Source organism: Patella vulgata, chromosome 8 (assembly GCF_932274485.2).
Source record: "Patella vulgata chromosome 8, xgPatVulg1.2, whole genome shotgun sequence".
Classification (NCBI taxonomy): domain Eukaryota; kingdom Metazoa; phylum Mollusca; class Gastropoda; family Patellidae; genus Patella; species Patella vulgata.
This window is the reverse complement of record NC_065886.2, coordinates 35,051,911-35,074,607: the sequence shown is the minus strand read 5'-3', so window position 1 is coordinate 35,074,607 and position 22,697 is coordinate 35,051,911. Positions and strand designations below refer to the sequence as shown.

The following is a 22,697-nucleotide window of genomic DNA, read 5'->3' as shown; positions in this document are numbered from 1 at the left end:
ATCATTATGTGGGACTGGGGAATCTGTCGTCGGTCTAGTCGTGACCTTTAGGGGTCACTGTGATAGGATGGTGTAAGTTAAACTGTCACTAAGTTCATACTACAAAGCATACAGAGTTAATTATGTAAGTTTTTTGTAAACATATTACAGGGGAAGGTTCAATCTGTTTGTTGTTATCATCAGTACCGGAACTAGTTTGACCGAGGAGGTGGTGCTTACGTTGATGATCTTGTGTTTGGAACCCAGGCTCGTACGTGCCTAACCTCATGGGTTTTCCATGGATCCTCCGGTTTCCTCCCACTAACGATCCCAATGTGCAAGTTAGTTATTGATATATGTTCATCCCGTAACATAGTATGTGTGTGCGCTCTCTCTCTCTCTCTCTCTCTCTCTCTCTCATCCGCTTTTCGAAGAAAGCAGGCAATTATTAGAATGGGTACGTCCATCCGCCTGTCCTTAACGTTTGGGACAATATAAAATTACTTCTAACTGAGGTAGAGGTGGAATGTTCAAACTTGATGATGCTGTTCATTAGGTGATTGTCTTGACTGAGCTCGATGATGAACAAAGAAAAGCAGAGATAAGCAATTTGATTTGTCAGTGCCTTGGGATACGATAACTAAACTTTTCATTGAGTACGACTTATGAAACTGTGTGAATAGTTGCATTACATCAATACTTTAACTAAGTGCGTTGCTGAGCATTTGCTGCCAAAGTTTGATTCTTTAGTGCTTTACAAAAAGATAAATGAGCAAGAAATTAATGAATGTTATATATTCATTTTGAGAAATGAAAATGAAACAAATTAGGTTTAACGTCCTATAGTTTTACTCCGACTGGGATAATGAAGACGGATATTACGCCATACCGTGTACGATGCTCTACTCTTATATCAAATTCCGACTGCCAGGGGATCTTTTACGTGCACGCCAATGCGTTCACGGGACCTCGCTTTTTAGTCCCCTCCGAACGACTAGACAGCTGTCCTTGTCAGACCCTCCGTCCTGCACCACTGAATAGGGGGAACCACGCCGGAAAATCATCATGAATTTTCTCGGCCAAAACCGGGAGCGAGCCCGCAACCTCCAGACTAACGATCAGCGAGCCATCGTGGCTCCCATTCATTTTGGGATTGGGGCGGGAAACGGAATGAAATGGGGTTTAACGTCCTACTTTTCTTCATCGACGGAGCTAAGGAAGGCAGGTTTCCGCTATATACTATGCTATGAGGGAAATTTTGCCCAGCAGCGGCGCTACGGCCTACTCTTATTTCGTATTTACGTGCACACCAAAGTACACACGGAAAATCGTGTTTTCTTCGCATTCGAACGAATAGACAATGTCCTTACCAGATAGAGAGGAATTTTCTCTGACAGCAGCGCAAGCTAACCCAAGACCTCGTGGTCACCGAGCCAGCGTCTGGCACACTGAGCCACCGGCACTCCCTTGGGCGGGGAACATCAAGCTCCTTGTTAGCTTGCTGTATTTCCAGATACTAGATTTACGTTGAAAACCATCCTGGGAATATTTAATAATAATAATACAATCTTTATGAACTAAATCTTAGTACTAGTATTTCATGAATATTGTGAGAATTATTAAGTTGTAAACTGAAATAAAATGGCGGATGTGGTAAACATAAGTTGTCAAAATGAAACAAAGTGTTGTCTTGATCTAATTTAATTTGTAGGCGAGGATATATTTCCGTTCAATCAATATCTTCTATCTTATGATTTCCGTTTTAATTAATTCAAAAGGATCTGTTCGTCTCTTCACAGACGATCCATTGTTTCAAATTATGTTACAAGTTCTCATTGCAGTTTAGGACTGGCAATCGTAAGATGTACTGCACGTGGGCTGTTAAGTTGTAAGTTGTAAATTCATTCATAGATGAATATTTCTTTGTTTTTGGTCTATGGGAGGCGGTGGTTATTACCCACTTCACGCCGTATGCTGCAGGCGGTGAATGAATAGATGAATACGTTTGAGTGTACTGGAAATTGGACGAATTCTATTACAAATGAAATGTAATGAAATGAAATGGGATTTAACGTCTTACTTCTATGCAACAACATACGCCATGCAATGTGATATGCGGCCTACTCTTATTTGGTATTCCAACTATCAAGGGTTCTTTTACGTGCACACCGACGTATACACGGGGCTTTCCCCTGCACCACTGAAAAGGGAAATGAAATTAAGTGAAAGGGGGTTTAACATCCTACTGTTCTGTTCCGACTGGACTAACGAAGACGGGCATACGTCATGCAGTGTCTATCAGGGAAATTTTCCCGGACAACCTCGCTACGGCCTAATCTTATATAGAATTCCAACTGCCAAGGGATCTTTTACGTTTACGCCAATGTGCACACGGGACTTCGGTTTTTCGTCCCGACTAGACAACTGCACCACACTGAGACAGGGGGAAACCACATCGGCTTCTATTACATATAGCTGTAAATAATTGTATGTTAATTTGTATCAGTCAGTTCAGTTGGGCTGTGATATGGGAAAGCTTCTTAAACTTCAAAGTTTCTTATGTGACAATATCGACATTAAAAATAAAGCACAATCGTGGCTGAATTCGAATTCGGTAAAACTCGAGTAACGACAGTGGTCGCCACATGACGAAAATTTCGTAAAGTGGTACCGGGTGTTTAAGAAAGGAAAGCAAGCCGTGTGACGCGCACGATACCCGCAAATGTCTCGATTAATTCAAAAACCGATTTTACTAATCAATAGGCTAGCAATATGTTTTACAGATTCGTTGAAGTAGTATTTAGTAGTAGACGACACTATGAGATAAACACGCCATTGCCGTGGATCCAAGATGGTCATACTGATCAACGTTCCTAGCATTGCCTGACAAGGAATAGAAATGTCTAGCCGAAACGTGCTCATGACGCGTGATAAAGAAACATAAGTAATATAAACAATAGTTGTCAGAGGTCAGGACCGGTTTTTGCACTTTTTGGCACAATTAATTTGACCAATTTCCCAAATTGGGCCCCGCACTAGAAAGGGGCCCCGCAGCTCACCAACAGTAAAACACCCATGTATTAATCAATTACTAATTATTGTAAATTAAAGCATAGTTGGCCTTAAACATACATTATGCAAGCCAATTACAGGTTTTTCTTTAGGCCTGAAATGTTATCTAAATTATTAATTAGACATTAAATTAACTTATCCAGACCATGATCAACTCTCGATACCATCGCTAGCCTGCGATATTTACTGGATTAGAATCCGAACTGCTGCTCAACGCCCATTGATAATTATATTAAAAAAATGGATAATCGAGACTATGTTGGGGTTTTTTTTATCGTACCGACTTTAGTAATGATGATCGAGGCTAGGCCCAAAATTCAATCGCTAAATTCTCGATTTAGAGTGGATCAATTTGACTGAAATTTCAGCAAATTCCCTTTACATTATCTAGTTTTTAACTATTATAGTGAGAACTGCCAGCTCTTTATCTGATTTTCGATAACGTATCTTTAAATATAAATGAATATAGGCCTAGTTAAACTTATTCATATCCTGCAATTTATTCATCTCCTGTAACTTCGGCCCTCCCAAATTAGGCCCCGCATTTTCTACAACGGGCCCTGAGAGTTGTATTCCCCAAAATTGTGTCCTGTATATTTGGAGTTCAATAACGAAATGCAACTGAATCAATTTTATCAGACCACCAGAAGTGTTCAGCTGCCATTGCCAACTGTACCAAGTGTCCTAGCAAATGTCTCTCTGGGAGTCTCTAATATATTTTGTGGATGTGTCATAACAGACATAATGATATCATTAACAACGGTGTATATAAAACATACATATATACAATAATACACAAGAGACACTTGTACTCGATTCACCCATTTATTATAATAAATCGGCACCACACATCTACCGCAACGTCGACTCGCGCTTTTGGTATGTAAATACATATAATTGTTGTTAATCTACGACCGTGACAAGCTATTGACGTACGTATCTGTGCACGACCATGCGTCGCCTTCGTGCGACAATGTACCAGTGTTTAATCGTGTTTTAATAAAAAAAGGGATAAGTTGAAAGATTTACTTGGGCCACTCATAATTATACAGGTATATCATAGACCAGGTATTTCATGCATCAGTGACCGTCTTCAATCAAGTTGATCTCTTGATGCTCTTGTCTACTAATATTAACTCCACCCCTCCCCTTTATAATTACATTATCACATTACAAACTTTTACTGTACATAATGTTTTTCGTATCAAAAAAATTATTATCAAAAAAATGAATACGATTAAAGATACTTCCCCACGTACAAACTGTCGGATTTGGTGATTAATTTCGATTAAAAACATATTCAAACTACCCCAAGCTATAAAATGTCTATTTTTAGAAGCCATGTTTGTCACCTAACTTCAGTGAGGAAGGGTCCCTTTTCAGAATGTATTTGCCATTACTTACTATCCATTTACCATACATATTGAGGCTAAATAAATTCTTGAATTATTTTCTGCCAACAACTTTTCTGCCGTTTAATTGCAGAGGCTGTTATACATTTACAGTTACACCCATCAATGACAATGTTCCAAAACCGCCTAACCCTTCGATCAAGCAATAACAACCGCTCCCTAAGTCAAGCTGGCAGACAATATGCCGTCGGGTTGCCAGTTAGTGATACCCCGACATTTTTGCCCAGTCCTTGCACCATGAGTGTTTTTCGGGTAATCCAGTATTTTTGTAGTAAGATTGGGTGTCTATATTTTCCATATACATGTATACCACATTTGTCATACTTTTATTGGAAATAACCACCCGATAAATACTTTCGTGAGAAAGTATCTTTAAAAGAGTATAAAACGTACAACGATTGAAATAAACATAAATAGGACAATTTATTGTCCATTCCAATCTGTGAGACGTTGAGTAACCCAACCATTATGACGGAAAAAAGGGGTTGGGGATGGAGTGGGGATGCTTGCGTGGGCTCGTCAAATTTATCGATTGAATTTACAGTGATCGAATTCGAAAATAAAAAGACAATTGATTTCATTCAAATCTGTATGATGTTAAATACGACAATCATCATGGTGATAATAAGACTATGGTAGGGAGATGTGGGAACGGGGCTCACGTGGGCTCGTAAGACAGTGACTAAAACTAAGATCGTCGAAATAGAACGTAAAAATGAAAAGTTAAATGACAATGTTGGTGTCTACCAATATAACATATATGACAGAACAGGTTAACCAGATTTTAAATACCATTTTAACACATTGATCTTTGCTACGTTTTATCTATAACAGAGATTTTAAGAATCGGGAAGTGACGCAAACAAAGGAAAGAAGATTGTAGCTGCCTGAATTAGAGAGCGATAACAGACACACAGACGTTTTTCAGCTCTCTTTAATTCAATTTATATCTTTCAGACGTTTATTATAACAATTATAAAGATGACTCTAAGGGAAGGAGTCCGGTATGGGGGTGTACGTGGGCTCGATATGTGGCGGTGTCGAGTGGCTGCTTACACTTACTATAAGACTTGATGACCCTTTTCAACTATTACATTTGTGAAATTTGATTAATCATTCCAATAGTCTACGATATCAGGAATATATCAAAGGCAACATGAGGATTAGTTTGCCCAGCAAGCGTTTAACGTCTCTGGTCGCCATTTGAGGGATTGTTCATGTCTTACTAATTTCAATATTGTGAGAGTTGTCTCGCTAAAATGATTCAATTCCGTTCAGTATTTACAAAGATATGATGAATCGGTATCCACGGCGGACGATATGGGATATCAACACACGGCAGCGCCATCTATGGTTTGTCTCTGAAATCTTTTGATAGGCCCCTTTTTAATCAGAATGAATTCAATTCGGAAAGATTATCCACAGTTGATATTTTGATTTTGTTTGCTTAAAGATACATTCCCGCGTACAAACTGGGTGATTTAATGGTATATATGGATTAAAATATATTCAAACTAATTAATTTGTCATAATTTTGCTTCAAATCCTTCTCAAACATTGTAATTGCGAAGGAATGCCCTGCTATAAAAATTCGACCAAACCAGGTCATGTTTACGTCACGTGACTTACCTCTCTTGGAAGTCAGAGGAGAATTCATTGCATACATAAGACGATGTCTTTTATCGCTTACTATTTATTACAAATATCGAATCCTAATTAAATTCTCGGATTATCTACTACCCGCGTCTTTTTCCGTCATTTTTATCTCAGAAAATGTTGTACGTCTAACTCTTCATAAAGTTTATCAACTTGTACATCAAGGGCTCAATGATCGTGTGTGACCCTTGACATCACGCGTGCAGAAATTCCTAATCGTCGGGCTGTCGAATAGGGAACCCTTACATTTTTGTCCTGCATACGCTCCATGGGTGTTTTTCGGGGAATCCAGTACTTTTCTAGTAAGATTGGGTATCTCTACTTTCCATATATACCAAAATTGCCATACTTTTATTGGAAATAACCACCCGATAAATATTTTTCTGGAAACCCATCTTTAAAGGGGAATTATGGGAGATTAGATAAAAAGTTGACAGTTCTTGCTATATTGGTTTTAAAAAGATAACGTAAATAGAATATGCTGAAAATGTCAGTCAAATTGCTCCACTCTGAACCGAGATATTAGCTTTTGAATCTTAGACTAGCCTCGATCATTATTACTAAAGTCGATACGATAAAAAAAACAAAGTCTTGATTATCCATTTTTACGTTTAATTATCCTTCACAAAATGTATTCCAATCCGCTAAATATCGCAGGCTAGCGATGGTATCGAGAGTTGATTATGGTCTGGATAAGTTAATTAATGTCTAATTAATAATTTAGATAACATTTCAGGCCTAAAAGAAAGACCCGCAATAGACAGATTTAGCTTTTACATATGTTTAATTGAATATTAAAGGCTCAATACCACTCTTGTTGTAACTGAATAATATGTCCCAATCTTTATTCTGGTCAACAAATTGTACTATTTTACAGTATTCCAATTAAATGATGATACAAATTTCATCTTAAGCACTTAACTTAAAAAATTGGAAAAATTCAACTAAATGATTTGAAAAGCATAACGTAAACCTTTTCAAATGTGACTTGGATTTTAAAATATTTTTGAAACCTCTGGACAAGTAAAATAGGATGTAATGGATAATTTGCACAACAGGTAGGACACTTAAACATCTAATACTTAGAATAAGGCTAATATTTATTTACTGAAGCTATCAAGCTAGCAAGAGTGTTATTGTCCCTTTAAATAATCAATCAGGTTACATTCTAGCGTGCAAAAAATTTATTTTGTCCGAAAAAATAAAAAGGAAATAACAATAAGCAACTTTATTTCAGTGTTAGCTAAATGAGATTTAAAAATAAAATTGATTGTACGATTGGTTGATTCTCTAAAAAAACAAAAAAAAAACAATTTTTTGGTACACCGTTGTATTGAGCTGTCAACTAAAAAAAACCTGAACTAGTTATAAATAATTTTGATTTTTTGGTAGATTATTTTGACTGAAGAAATAATATTAGGGAGTTTCTGTCTGTATTTATCAAAAAAAGCAGTTTAACGGTGGTTGATTTTTAAATGATTCATGATGATGGCGATACGACAATAAAGTTAACACACTGATCAATGTCTGGATACGGGTATCACCGACACGCGATACAATCAAATATGGCGACAAACAATTTGTCCAGACTACATTACTGACGTATGTCGGTGGTAGGCCCAGTGCAGGTTTTAAAATGAATAGAATTGTACCATTTTACAAAACGTACGAAACAATTTTTTAATTAATGGCTATGATTATCATTCGTTAAAGATGTGTCATGTTGTTTTGTGATGTTTTTGGCATGAGTAGAAACATCGGAATTATTTTTAAACAATCAATTAATTTGTGGAATTTTATGATTGTATTTTGAATTCAATACGAAATCAGTCAGTGTTTTAAGAACCCTTTGGGCCACTACGGGCGGTTTTAGTCGTGCCTTGGTACAGGCGATTAAAATCATATACCATTAAAAATAGCAACCTTCGGGGCAGAGAAGGTCAACAATAGGGGTTTCTAAATGGACGACCGTGTGTGCCTAGATCCCGTCAGATGTTTTATCTGAGTCACTGACCAAGTATGTTTAAGTTTCAGTAGCCCCGAAGTAATGTTTATATTTTTCTTGCGTGTCACAAATAATCTCAAAATAAATGTGGTTATTCCATATCGTATTGTAATTACAACAGGGACAATTTATATCCACATCCAATGTTATTACAACATGAACAATTTATATCCATATTGTAATTACACCATGAACAATTTCTATCCATATCGTATTGTAATTACAACATGAACAATTTCTATCGTATTGTAATTACAACATGAACAAGTCAGATCCATATCGTATTACGAACAATTTATATCCATATTATATTAGGAACAATCTATAGCCATATCGTATTTAACTTAAATCAGAAACAATTTATATCTAATGTCATTACATTCAAACAACAAAGGTGGTCGTGGTTGGGGGGGGGGGGTAGATATAATTTTTATAAGATGTCATTATTTCAAATCCCTGCGAAAACGAAGAGCTGTCCATAGATGTGAATCAATTCATATGCCTTTTTCAATCCAGGTTACTTGATTACTTTATAAGATTTATAGCTTTTGAATGGATTGAAACACGGCCACCATTTAATTATTTAATTTATAAAATTGGATAATCGAGACTTTTTGTTTTATAGTAGAAATGGTGGCAATGCAAATCGAGACTTCGCTATTTTTCAAACATTCAAACTTCGCTCAGAATAAAGTAATTTTGAATGAAGTTTTCAGTGTATTCCTTTTTCATTATCTATTTTTAAACTGTAGGGCGACCGTTTATTGTTACAGTAATTACAGACAATCCTAATCTAGATAGTAAGAACGGTTATTGTAATAGTAATTACAGAGAATCCGAATCTAGATAGTAAGAACGTTTATTGTAACAGAAATTACAGAATCCGAATACAGATAGGGAGAACGGTTATTGTAACAGTGATTACAGAGAATCCTAATCTAGATAGTAAGAACGTTTATTGTATTTAGATACAGAGAGCGTTTATGGTAAAAGTGATTACAGAGAACCCGAATATAGATAGAGAGAACGTTTATTGTAACATTGATTACAGAGACCCCTAATATAGATAGGGAGAACGTTTATTGTAACAGTGAGTACAGAGAACCCGAATATAGATAGAGAGAACGTTTATTGTAGCATTGATTACAGAGAACCCGAATATAGATAGTAAGAACGTTTATTGTTACAATGATTCATCATGACACTCTATCCTTTACTTTAAATAACACGTGTTCCAGGATTTCTACTAAATCATATAATATAATATTACTAATAGTCCACATATGTCTAACTCTTATATCTCCAAGACATTCTACAGATCCAATTATAAAATTCATAAAAACAAAAGCACAGTTATTATATATACATAAATCGTCATTTCGGCAATTTCGTTATATATACTGTACATCGTTTTACAATTAGAGATTTAAATATATTTTCATAACGGTTTTTGAGAGAGAGAGAGAGAGAGAGAGAGCGAGAGAGCGTGCGCATGCTACACTTACTTCAATGAGTGACTCCCGGGACCCGGAGAAAACCCCTGAGGCCACTCCCCTTGACCCAATGACAGATCTTATGATCTAAAGCGCGTTATACCACCCTGTTAGAATTAGGAACTGTTAAACTGTTTATTGAGACGACTTTACTGTTGTATGTGTCTTAACAACGCAATTTCATTATAAATTATTGATGTAAACTTCAAACAAAGATGTTACAAGATTAGATATTTATAGTCAATTTCTGTGGTTAAATGTTGAAATCGCTTGATTCGTTTGATAATAAAATATGATTGATAGTAAATGTCTTCTTGTTTGATACTTCATCTCATCTGCATGTATAATATATATCATGGTAATAAATATCTACGTGTGTTGACTGGTACATCATGTTGGTTGGTTATTAATAAAATAAACAAACTATACAGGTGTTGGTAGTCGTGGGAGGTAAATATCATAAGTCCTATACTACAGGTGTATTTTAGTTTATATAATTTATTATATTTTCCTTTGCGTGGCTCACCGTCACCGAGGTCCCGCGTACACATTTGCATGCACATAAAAGAATCCCTGGCAGTTGGAATTCAATATAAGAGTAGGCCGTGGTGCCGCTGTCCGAACAGAATATCCCTCATAGCACACTGTCGGTGTAGAACAGTAGGAGGTTAAACCCCATTTCATTTCATTTTCATTTTGTAAGCCCATGTTTTTAAGTGGTATGATAGTTCAATGCAGTACAGGATCTAAGGGGGGCAAAGTGGGACAAATGTCCCGAGCCCCCACATTTAGGGGCAACCCACAATTCTGGGTAATACTAATATTTTATCCCGGACGGAGCCAACCAGTACCTGGGCTGAGGGGGCGAGGATGGGGCCCAGGGCAGTAAGGGATATTGGGGGCCCCGGGACTGGTAGGTACCAACAGATTTTCAGTTGCCCAGAGATCGGTTAGGCCCTAAAATTAACTTAATTTACATAACATAGAAGTTCTACCAATCAATAGGTCCTAACCGGTTTCGGAGACCCCATCCCGCGATGTCATTGCTGGGGCCCAACCAGTCCCGGGAAATTAACGTAATCATGGTATAGTAGTTCAGACAAATGTATAATCTGAACATGTTTCCTGCCTAAATTCTTACGTCTTTTTTCTCCTTGTTTTTTTGTTTGGGATTTTATGTCTTGATTTGACCTATGTTCAGTTAGAAAATTGGTTGAATTCTCTTAACTGTTGATAGTTTCGTGCGTATCGTCAACAAATACATGGGAAATGGCCAAAACATCCTGCACATTGCCTTGGTATTATGGAAATCGCATTTTCAGCTCATTGTCTGTCCCCTTAATGGGCCGAAAACAATTTGAACAAACAACAATTGAGCCCCCGCACAGTTGGTATGTCCCGGGCCCCTCCCACAAGGTTAATCCGGCACTGGTTCAATGATCTGGGTGCCGCTGTCCTCGAAAGTTTCCCTTGTTGCAGAAAAGCAAGATATTGCATTTCATGGCGTTTTCTAAGACCATGTTTTAGGCGGTCTGATTTCAGTATATGGTGTTATAATAATATGTATAATAAATATTAAAGTATGGAAGAAGAGAGTATTGTGGGAAGCTTTAGAAATTCGAAGATATAGAACTAAAATGAATAAAGACAATGGTCGAGCTATTTCAAATGTATGGAATGACTTATTATCTTAATGCAGTTAGTGATGAGGCGCTCCTGTATAATTTAATCAATGGAACTATGATTTATTATTTAACTAGCAGGATACCCGGCTTCGCTCGGGGGTCATAACTCCGAAACCGGAAGTGGTAGACTAACGCCACCTGACCTATGTTACTCCCCGGTCCAAGCTACCCCTATACCCAAAATTTCAGACTCGGGGCAGACCTAGTGTAGCCGCCAACCCCGAACAGACCGGCTTCGCTCGGGGGTCATAACTCCGAAACCGGAAGTGGTAGACTAACGCCACCTGGCCTATGTTACTCCCCGGTCCGAGCTATCCCTATGAGTTATAGGTTGTAGGCTTATGATCATAAGGAAGAAAGGGAGTGGGATTAACCTAATTAATTATGCCTAATATATAAAAATTAAATAAACTATATATAAACACACTTATGGAAAACAGCTACTGATTTATTTAGGCGACGTTTCGAAGTGTATTCTCTCAACGTTTTCAAGCTAATACTATATAACAAAGTTTGAAGCAACATATGAAGCAAGAGAATACTCTTCGAAACGTCGCCTAAATACATCAGTAGCTGTTTTCCATAAGTATGTTTATAGTTTATTTATCTGCCCAGTTACTAAATGTCACTTAAAGAATAATATAAAAATTAGTTAAGATTACCATATCATTAAGAAGACACAAACTAATTTAGTTGTGTAGTAAAGGGATATTGATTGTATGATTATATTTTAGTCTAGTTGGTGGCTTCGGTCCCCATTTTAATCTGTTATAAATAAGAGAGATAGTGAAGTCATATTCAAAGGGAAATTGTTTTGTTATAAGTCTTAAATAATGTTATGTTTTGATTGATTGGTCATTGCTTGATAAAGATACCTGTAAGAGTATTGAAACGTTGTATGTAATAACCCAAGAAGTAGTAAATCCATAAAGTTGGGTTATTATTAAGAATAGTATACCTCTACTTCTAAATGTCATTTAAGGACAAGTACGATAGTTTATATGATCCGGGTACTTGCTGGGTGGTAATTAGTAAGTTGTTGCGTGGTTTTGTGGTTAGAACTAACAGGTACGTTAATCGGTTACAGCGTGGTAAATTACACGATTAACATAAATCACTAATCTCCTTTTATTACAGGTAAATCGTGCAGCCTTTCCCTGATTGTATGATACATTTACCTGATGTATTGGGTATAAGACGCTAAACGGTTAAAACCCATTTCATTTCTTACAAAGAGGGCAATTAGAACACACTGAAATATTTTGCGATTTAAGTACGGTACATCTCAAATAAGTATCACGATTCACGCTTTAAAGCACCTACAACATTGTTAACTTTTATCTATTTTATTCCTTCTTGGTAGTTGGTGGATGGTCGAATGGATTAGCGCGTACGCGCTGTATCATAAGGTCTGCCATTGAGTCACCTGGCGTGGTTTTGATTCCCTGGTTGTACGTAACAAGGAGTAGGGTCGCCTGTCCTACCTCGTTGGTTTTCTCCGGGTCCTCCGGTTTCCCACAACTGGTAAAGACCCCTACGCGCAAAAGAATTATTGAAATAAAATTGAACCATATGTTGGTCCGGAAAAGACCTAGTTTGTGTCGAGTAGACGTTAAACCCCATTTCTCTCTCTCGTTCTTGCTATAATAGTTTACAAATAGACAATGAAAAATAAATATAATGAAAATTTTAGTTAAATTAATTTATTCTGAGCGAGGTCATGAATGTTTCGATGACAATTGAGACAGGTAATAATTTATAATACACTAAAAACTACAATTAACAAAATAAAAATAATTGTCATAGAAGAAATGAAATGAAACAGGGTTAAACGTCCTACTTTTCTGCAGCATTCGGGCTAGCCTGGAGGTCGGGTGTTCGATCCCTGCATTGGCCGAGAAAGTTCATCAGGATTTTTCCGACGTGGTTTCCCCTTGTCAGTGGTGGAGAACGGAGGGCCTGACAATGACAGCAGAGCTGTCTAGTCTTTCGGATGAGACGAAAAAACGAGGTCCCGTGTATACATTGGAATGCACGTAAAAGATCCCTTGGCAGTTGGAATTCGATATAAGAGTAGGCGATAGTGCCGCTGCCCGGGCAAAATTTCCCTCATAGCACACTGTATGGCGTATGCCCGTCTTCATTGGCCCAGTATAGGAGCAGAACAGTAGGACGTTAAATCCCATTTCATTTCATTTGCAGCATTCGGGCTAATGAAGACAAGCATACAAGTAAAAGAGTAATAATGCCCGACCGATAGTGTGACGACACCCTATACCCGGTCCCTTTGACATGACATGACATGAAATGGGGTTTAACGTCCTACTGTTTTGCTCCGAACTGGGCTAATGAAGACGGGCATACGCCATACAGTGTGCTATGAGGGAAATTTTGCCCGGACAGCGGCACTACGGCCTACTCTTATATCGAATTCCAACTGTCTAGGGATCTTTTACGTGCACGCCAATGTGTACACGGGACCTCGGTTTTTCGTCTCATCCGAATGACTAGAAAGCTGTCCTTGTCAGGGCCTCCGTCCTGCATCACTGACAAGGGGAAACCACGCCGGAAAATCTGGATGAACTTTCTCGGCCAATGCAGGGATCGACTGTCCCTTTGATCTAGACTGTACAATCTGTTTGACAGAGGTATTGCGAAGGCCTTCTTATACCTCTGAATAAGATGACTGACCTTTATAAAATTCATAATGCGTTCTACGTGTGACGTCGATCACATGGCGTCGATCGTTGGCTCGATAACTCGTGCAGTGTTTACATAACGAGAACTGGTCCGGCCAGAACGATGCATTTTATTCATTTATATACCCATTTACATTAAATATGAAATAGTTTTTATCCCGATATACTTCAAACACCTTTATTTTTCGTTTGGTATGCGTGTTGGCGCCTGCTTACGGACATCAATAAATACAAAAATATGACTAAGTCATAGCTTACAAGCCAAAATGCAAGTCGAAAAGTAGAAGTCGCAACAAAACGGGGTGCGATATTATCGCGGTTTGTTCATTTCTTAATTTCCTATTTTCGAGTCGATTTTAGGTTGCAGAGCATGCTGTCGCCTCACATTTAGCCGTAACTTTTAATTTTCTACTTTTCGACTTTTGCGTTCTGAAGGGGCGAAAAGTAGAAATAGTTATAGGCTTCCATAAATAAGTGATTAGTTTGAGATGTCAGTTATTAAGGAATAGTCTACCTAAGATCTGATTTCTACTCCCTTGGTTCAGAGACAAGAACTCAATCAATTTAACACAAGAGTATCTCCAGATAACTAGTGTTTCCATGTACTAGGGGTCAGCCTAATGAGTTGATAAGGTGAGCGATTCTTATTTACAATGCTCACTGGATTTTGAGTTTTATGGGTAGGCCTGCCTAGCCTATTACATGTAGGCTTTAATGACAATGCAGGTGCACTATGTATATATGACAATATGCAGGTGCATGATGTATTATTGACAATGTGCAGGTGCGTGATGTACATATGACAATATATGTGAGTGATGACAGCACACTACTCAGGTGCATGATAAATAGTAAAACATTAAACTAATATTATTAACCCCAAGGCTAAACATGAAAAATATTAACTCAAAAACTAAATAATGTCCAAAATACATAAATACAACATTCTAGAAATGATCGGAAATTTGCAATAGATATCCATAAAAGGGGCTTAAAAAAATCCCTGCATTGTAGTGTACTCGGTCACGTCGGTGCAAATGTGTGAACTAAGCTCAATGCCGGATTTACCTACAGGCTTGGCAGACTCTAGTTTACGGCAGCAAGGTCTAGGGGGCCCACGGCCAAGATTTATATTATTTTTGACACTGGCATCCGAATTACTGGACGCTATACACAAGCGATCAGTGGGGTAGAAACAGTGCCCATTTGAAGACCGCCAGTTTATTAAAGGGAGTTAACTCCATTTTCTGTGGCCGTGAATTTTCATTAATATCAATTTTCTTAACATAATACCGTAAATTCTCAATTTTGAATTATTTAGAAATACTATTTGTCTACTATTTATCTATAAATGCAAATATTTATTGATAAAGTCATGTTATTTTCATATGTTTTATTTTTGAGAGCTGTGAAAGTAACCATGCACTGCACTTCGTAAAGCTTAACACTTTGCAAGTTTTTGTGGGTTCGGTAGTGTAGTGGTTATCACGCTCGCCTCACACGCGAGAGGTCCTGGGTTCGACCCCCAGCCGAACCAATTTTGCATATTCAAATGATTTAAATTACTTTCAAAATCCACGAAAGATTTTGATGTACCACAATTGACAAGCCGAACTAAGGCCGAAAATAAAATAAAACCATGTTACTTTTATTAGACCTGCTTTCCAACGCGTACGTAGCCTAGCCTACGCTTTTCGTTTTGTTAAACATTACAAGCCATCCGAATTATGTAATATTTGTACATGTACTGAATTATGATATTTTGCATTATTGCCAGACAACTAAATCGTGTAATAATATTGTAATGATGGGAGCTGGGCCTTGGGTTACCGTTTTGGAGGTAGCATTTCGGAATTGGTTTAAGTTCAGTTCTTTCTTTACTAAATTCATCTCCCAAGTGGTCTAGTGGTTAGGATTTCGCGCTCTCACCGCGACGGCCGGGGTTCGATTCCCCGCTTGGGAAGATTTCTTTTTCCCACAAATATACCTCCTTATCTCACTCAGATCAAGATCAAGAAAGCTTTTAATTACAATTTTCAAAAACATTTTCTGAAATAAGAAAAACAATGAAGGGTACCGTGGCGTCGGCGTCATTAATTTATTTTGAAACCTGACCTTATCCATAGGTTACCTCCCCTTGATAACAAGATAAGGCAAGTAATGTAATTCTAGTCTGGTTCGGAACACTCATCAAATAAAAGACGCCTGTAATTTTCCAGATAAGCCTGGATAACTAACTTACTTGGTTTAGCGGTGGGTGCACGAGCATCAAAGTATGCGGACCTTCAAGATATTCAATAATCAATCAAAATAAAAAATAAACAAAGGGCCGTAACTCTTCAAGGAATACCGTACCATGTACTTTTGTTGGTAGGCCGACCTAGCACAGGATCACTGATTATGAACAGGTAGGTTTTGACGCCAAAAGTACATGAACAAAATTAGGTCCATTCTATGGTGGCTGATTGGTATCATGTCGTGATGTCGCCCTTCATAAGGCGACAACCCGAAATCACGACATTTTAACCCGACAATACGACATTTTCACCCGACACCAATGTCGTAATGTCGCGTAAAAATGTAGTATTGTCGGGTTAAAATGTCGTGATGTCGTGGTGTCGTGATGTCGGGTTGTCGTGGTGTCGGGTTATCGGCCATATTCCTATGAATCAGTGGCGGCGCCAGCCGTGGGTGATTGGAGGGGCAAAGTCCAAGGTTCAGGGGGCACGAGCTTCAACTAGGGGTAGGGGTAGTTACTTTAGTAACGAAAATACGAGAGCCCTACCTGCTCGGGTAGGGGGGCCTCCCCAGAAAATTTTGAAAAACAAGTTGCCGGAAATGCAGCCTGGCAGTATTTCAGGCACTGATCGTTGAGGTTAAGTGTCAAACGAACGGACTTGCGAATCTCGACGAAGCCCACTCACGAGCGTCAAAGTAGGGAGTCCTTACAGAGGGTATGGGGGACCTCCCAAGAAAATTTTGAAAAATAGACTGCCGGAAATGCTGTCTGTCAGTATTCAGTCAGGCACCGATCGTCGAGATAAATAGATCTTACCAGATACCGTCCGTTGCCTGATCACTAGTTTATCCGACCAGAGAACAAAATGTCAAACGAACGGACTTGCGAACCTCAACGAATTCCCCTTGTGAGCGCCAAACTAGCGAGTCCATTGGGGACCTCCCTAAGAAAATTTTGAAAAATAGACTGTCGGAAATGCTCTACAACATGCAAGTTTATGACTGAGTGGGGATGTGGGATTTATTTACCGTAGAAGGTATTGATTACCGAAACGTATCACAAATACTTTTTTTTATTTTCTAAAATTATTGGGGGGGGGGGGGCAAACAGAGGGCCCCCCTTGTCCCCCCTTGGCGCCGCCACTGCTATGAATACTATGATTATGTTCCCCGGGATTTTGCAGCGCGGTTTCTCTATGACGGTGGTGCAGGACAAAGGGCCTGTCAAAGAAAAGTGTCTAGTATTGTCGATAGGACAAAAAATCAACAACCTCCGGTGTACACATTTGCGTGCACATAAAAAAAGAATCCCTCACAGTTGAAATTCGATGAAGAAATGCCACGGTCCATTGAAATTTTCCGTCATATGGTTCGGAAAAGTAGGAAAATGAAATGAAATGAAATGAAATGGGGTTTAACGTCCAACTGTTCTGGTTCGGGAGCCACAGTGGCAAAGTGAGTAAGACGATGATTCTCTAGCCTGGACGTTGCGGGTTCCCGCCCGGTGTGGGCCGAGAAAGTTCATCAATATTTTACGGCGTGGTTTCCCTTGTCAGGGGCGCAGGAAGGAGGGCCTGACAAGGACAGCTGTCTAGTCGTTCGGATGGTACGAAAACCCGAGGTCCCGTGTATACATTGGAATGCACGTAAAAGATCCCTTGGTAATTGGAATTCAATATAAGAGTAGGCCGTAGCGTCGCTGTCCGGGCAAAATGTCCCTCATAACACACTGAATAGTGTAAGTCCGTCTTCATTAGCCCAGTCGGAGCAGAACAGTAGCACGTTAAACTGCATTTCATTTCATTTCGTTCTGCTCCGACTGGGATAATGAAGACTGACATAACCCATAGTGTACGATGAGAGAAACTTTACCCGGATAGCGGCGCTACGTCCTACTCTTATATTAAATTCCAACTGTCCTGCACCACTGTCAAAGAGGAATCACTCCGGAAATGGGGTTTAATGTCCTACTGTTCTGGCAGTCACGGTTACTCAGTGAGTAAGACGTTGGCTCGCTAACGTTGAGGTCTCGTGTTCGATCACTGCGTTGGCCGAGAAAGCTCATCGGGAATTTTCCGGCGTGATTCCTCTTTACAGTGGTACAAGACGGGGGGCCTGGCAGGGGATAACGTATAGTCTTTTGGATGGGACGAAATATCGAGGTTCCGTGTACATGTTATGGAGCACGTAAAAGACCCCATGACAGTTGGAATTCAATATAAGAGTAGGTCGTAGCGCCGCTATTCGGGCAAAGTTTCCCTCACAGTACACTGTATAGCGTATGCCCGTCTTCATTAGCCCAGTCAGAGCAGAAATTTTCAATGGACCGTGGCATTTCTTCATCGAAATTCAACTGTGAAGGATTCTTTTATGTGCCTGCCAATGTGTATACAGGGACTTGTTTTTGTCCCATCTACAAAACTAGACAATGTGCTTGGTCAGACCCTTTGTCCTGCACTACCGACAGGGAGAAACCACGCTGCAAAATCCTGGGGAACTTTCTTGAGCAACACCAGGATCAGTATATATAATCATAGTATTGAGAGGAATGTGGCCGATAACCCGACACCACGACACCACGACAACCCGACATCAAGGCATCCCGACAACCCGACACCACGACACCACGGCAACCCGACATCACGACATTTTAACCCGACAATACGACATTTTTACGCGACGTCGTATTGCCGGGTTAAAAATGCCGTGATGTCGGGTTGTCGGGTTAAAATGTCGTGATGTCGGGTTGTCGCCTTATGAAGGACGACATTACGACATGATACCAATCAACCACCATACCATTCAGATACAATTTTTTTTAAGGAGGACAGAGCAGCGACAAACTGCTATATTTACAAGAAGTTGGGGGGGGGGGTTGTGGGAGGGGGGTGCTCAGTAACTAGGAGGTCCGGGGCTTGTCAGTGTTGCAGGACAGAGGGCCCGTGGTGGAAAAGAGTGCAGTCTTTCGGACTGGGCAAAAAACCGAGGTCGCGTGTACATTTGGAATTCAATTCCTATGTCCGGGCAAAATTTCCCTCATAGTCATAGCACACTTAATCTGGTGGCTGAAGGGGGTGGGGGGGGGAATCGCCACCCGAGCTGTGAATTTATGAGACCAAGTTTTTCTAGACCAGTCATTTGCGTAGATTCTGAATATGCGTGGTGATCAGGCATTTGAGGGGGCGTTTTCGAGATATGGGGAGGGGGAGGAGGGGTCCAATGTCTACAATTGGGGGGAAATGTGATTATGTTGACATGTTATATATTAATAAAACAAATTCTTTGGGCTGCCCATCTCTAAATAAGTGTTTATGATGGCCCTGCACAACTGTTTTGATTTGTAGGGAGGTGGGGTGGTGGTTGCATGTGTAAGTGTATGGAAGAGTGGTGCCTGGGGGGGGGGGGGAATTGGCGGGAAATGAGTTCACGTCGACTTAAATGATGATTTTCTTAGAGCTTGATGAAACATCTCCAAATAATGTATCTTTAATATTTCGAAATGACGAAATTATCCCGGTTGCTGTAGAACAGTATTAAACCCCATTCCATTCATTCATTCTATGTTTTATAGTAAAAAAAAAAAAAAATGAGATCTGTCATTCTCGACATTTTACGCTGAGAGGATTGAATATTTGTCTGTCTTAGACGACCTTTACTACAGTCAGAGTTATCAGTCTTTAAAAGGTCTTTAAATATACTTAAATATATTTAAAAATCTACATTTTCACTGTTGGTGTTATTAATCGTTATCTAGAGAGCCTAAAATTTAATTTTTAAAAATCCACATTTATTACTGTCAGCGTTAGTAATCTTTATCCACTAGAAGTAGAAGGTCTGTGATTTTATATTTAAAAATAGCCCTTAAAAATTTACCTTCAGGGAGTTTTAGTTATACTGCTTGCATGTGGTAACGGTAAAACTTAAGGACCGGTCGGATTTGGTAAAACATTTCTTTGAAACGACCGGATCATTTTAATCCTTATAACAGATAGTTAAACATGCATTTTTAAGCTGTTATAGCGAGAACTGTCAGTCCTTGATCTAATCTTACCTAACCTTAGAAATATATACTGTTCAAAAAAAGTAGGGGATATTCAGAAACAATAAAAAACTGCGGAAATGCACTGCTGTTTTTATTAGAGGTAACCAGTGTATGTCAATAACAGGTCAATTGCCTGCACATGAACATAAACAGTTCATATGGGCGGCTTATCTGACGGCCCAATTTCACTTGCAAAGAGATACACTGTCAAAAATGAAAATGGACGTTTTTGGTTTTTGTCTTAATAATGAGTAATTGCTCCACCAATCCTCAGACATTCAGCAATTGGCATGCTCCTAATCAACCGTCCAATCACGATTTGGGGCAATCTGACCCACTCCTCTTGCAGTGTCACGGCCAATTCTTGCAGTGTTGTTGGTTGACGTTGACGTCGACGAACACGTCTCCCGATCAAATTAAACGTTACACACTAAAGCAAAGATACGCTAAACAGTAAATCTTATGCAAGAACCGATAGGAAAGAAAACATGGATAGGATCAACCAGCAAGCGGCAGTTTTCATCAACCCTTCCTTGAAGTGTCAAATTTGACAATGAACCCCTCCCACGTGTATGGCGCTATTGCGTCTCGCACATGCAGCTCAGTGGTTCTGTTGGGGCGATAAGTTCTTCATCTGTGAACATACTCTCAAAGAATGTCAAGTGTCCATGACTATTTAACATATCACAACCTGCACGGGTATTTGCATTTCAATATCCCCTACTTTTTTAAAGAGTATATCATATCACAATCCGGGTGCAAATCAATTTTCTGCACATAGATTGGCGGGGAGGGATACGAGGTATGCTCAAATTATCAACAGCCTATGTAATGTATAGTAAGATTTTATTTGCCAAAAGCATCCTATATACTATCAATATGTAAAATCCGGCTATATTTACAAAAAAAACCCCACATATTCGATGAAATGAAATGAAATGGGGTTTAACGTCCACTGTTCTGCTCCAGCTGGGCTAATGAGGGAAAGTTTGCCCGGAAAGCGGCATTTATATACGGCTTACCTTTTGTCGAATTCCAACTATCAAGGGTTCTTTTACGTGCACATCAATGTGTACTCGGTTTTGGTGCCATCCGAATGACTAGGCGCTGTTCCTTGCCATTCACTTCGACATGCGCCACTAATAAGAGGAAACCGCATCGGCAAGTCTAGAAGGACCTGGGATCGAAATATGCAGGGTTGATAAATCGGATGATAGTCACCCAGACCACAAATCGGGCGCCTAAACCAAGGATTGTCAGTAGTTAGGTCAAACCAATTTAATTTTCATTACAGAGAGCCTGATAATGACAGTGTCTAGTCCTTCAAATGGGACGAAAAACTGGGGTCCCGCTTTCACATTGGCTTAGATGTAAAAGAACCCTTTGCAGTTGGAATTCGGAATAAGAGTAGGTCGTAGGTCAACTATCCGGGCAAAATTTCCTAATGACACACTGTATGGCGTATGCCCGTCTTCTTTAGCCCATGCAGTCGGTGTCAAAAAAGGGACGTTAAACCCCAATTCATTTCCTTACTCACTGAGCCAGCGTGTCCCCCAACCCCATACAATTAGGTCCTGTGTATTGTGGCCTTTATTTTCAAAGATATATCAATAACTCGTGAACGTAAATTGTTAGATATTTATATGACCTGCAGTAAATGTAGACTTTGGTTTCAAGTTCTAAAGTTCAGAGATTGCATTTATTTATATGTTTAAAATAAAGTCCTTTTCTCTGTGATAAGTGAGTCGAGGCATTTCTTTGATCGTGTGATTATTATTATATAGAAGACTGATAATTAATCTAGAACTTACCCGTAAAATTAACCTCCTACCTTTCTGCACCGACAAGGCTAATGAAATGCAATGGGATTTAACGCCATACGGTTCTGCTTCGGCTGGGCTAATTAGGACGGGCATGCCTCATACAGGGATATTTTGCCCGGACAGCTGCGCTATGGCCTACTCTTATATCGAATTCCAATTACCAAGGGTTCGTTTTACGTGCATGCCAATGTGTACACGGGACCTTGGTTTTCCGTGCCATCCGAATGACTGTTGTCCCTCTGTCTTGCACCACTGAACGACGTCGGAAAAACCAGATGAACTTTCTCGACCAACTTTGTCGACAAGGCTATAATGGAAACGTGCATACTTCATGCAGTGTGCTTTGATTTGAATTTTGCCCGAAAGACGGCGTTTTCCCTATAGTATACTTTTCATAGAATTACCATGAAAACCATGAATTACAACGTCCAGCGTGCCAGAAAACCATACTACGTCCAACGTGAACGTCCTCAAAACCATGAATTACAATGTCCAACGATCCTGAAAACTATGAATCATAACGTCCAACGGTCAGAAAACCATGAATGAATAGACGAATGAAATGGCAACGTGAATTTGGCACGTTATTCGGA

At 39.3% G+C, this 22,697-nt stretch overlaps 2 non-coding genes across 2 annotated transcripts; both read left to right on the top strand.

Annotated features, from left to right (window-relative positions):
* The first annotated feature begins 15,465 nt into the window (after positions 1 to 15,465).
* Trnav-cac (transfer RNA valine (anticodon CAC)) lies at positions 15,466 to 15,538 on the top strand. The gene has a single exon. It is a non-coding gene; the product is annotated as a tRNA-Val (tRNA).
* A 354-nt stretch (positions 15,539 to 15,892) lies between these two features.
* On the top strand, positions 15,893 to 15,964 carry Trnae-cuc (transfer RNA glutamic acid (anticodon CUC)). Its single transcript has one exon. It is a non-coding gene; the product is annotated as a tRNA-Glu (tRNA).
* The last annotated feature ends 6,733 nt before the right edge of the window (positions 15,965 to 22,697 follow it).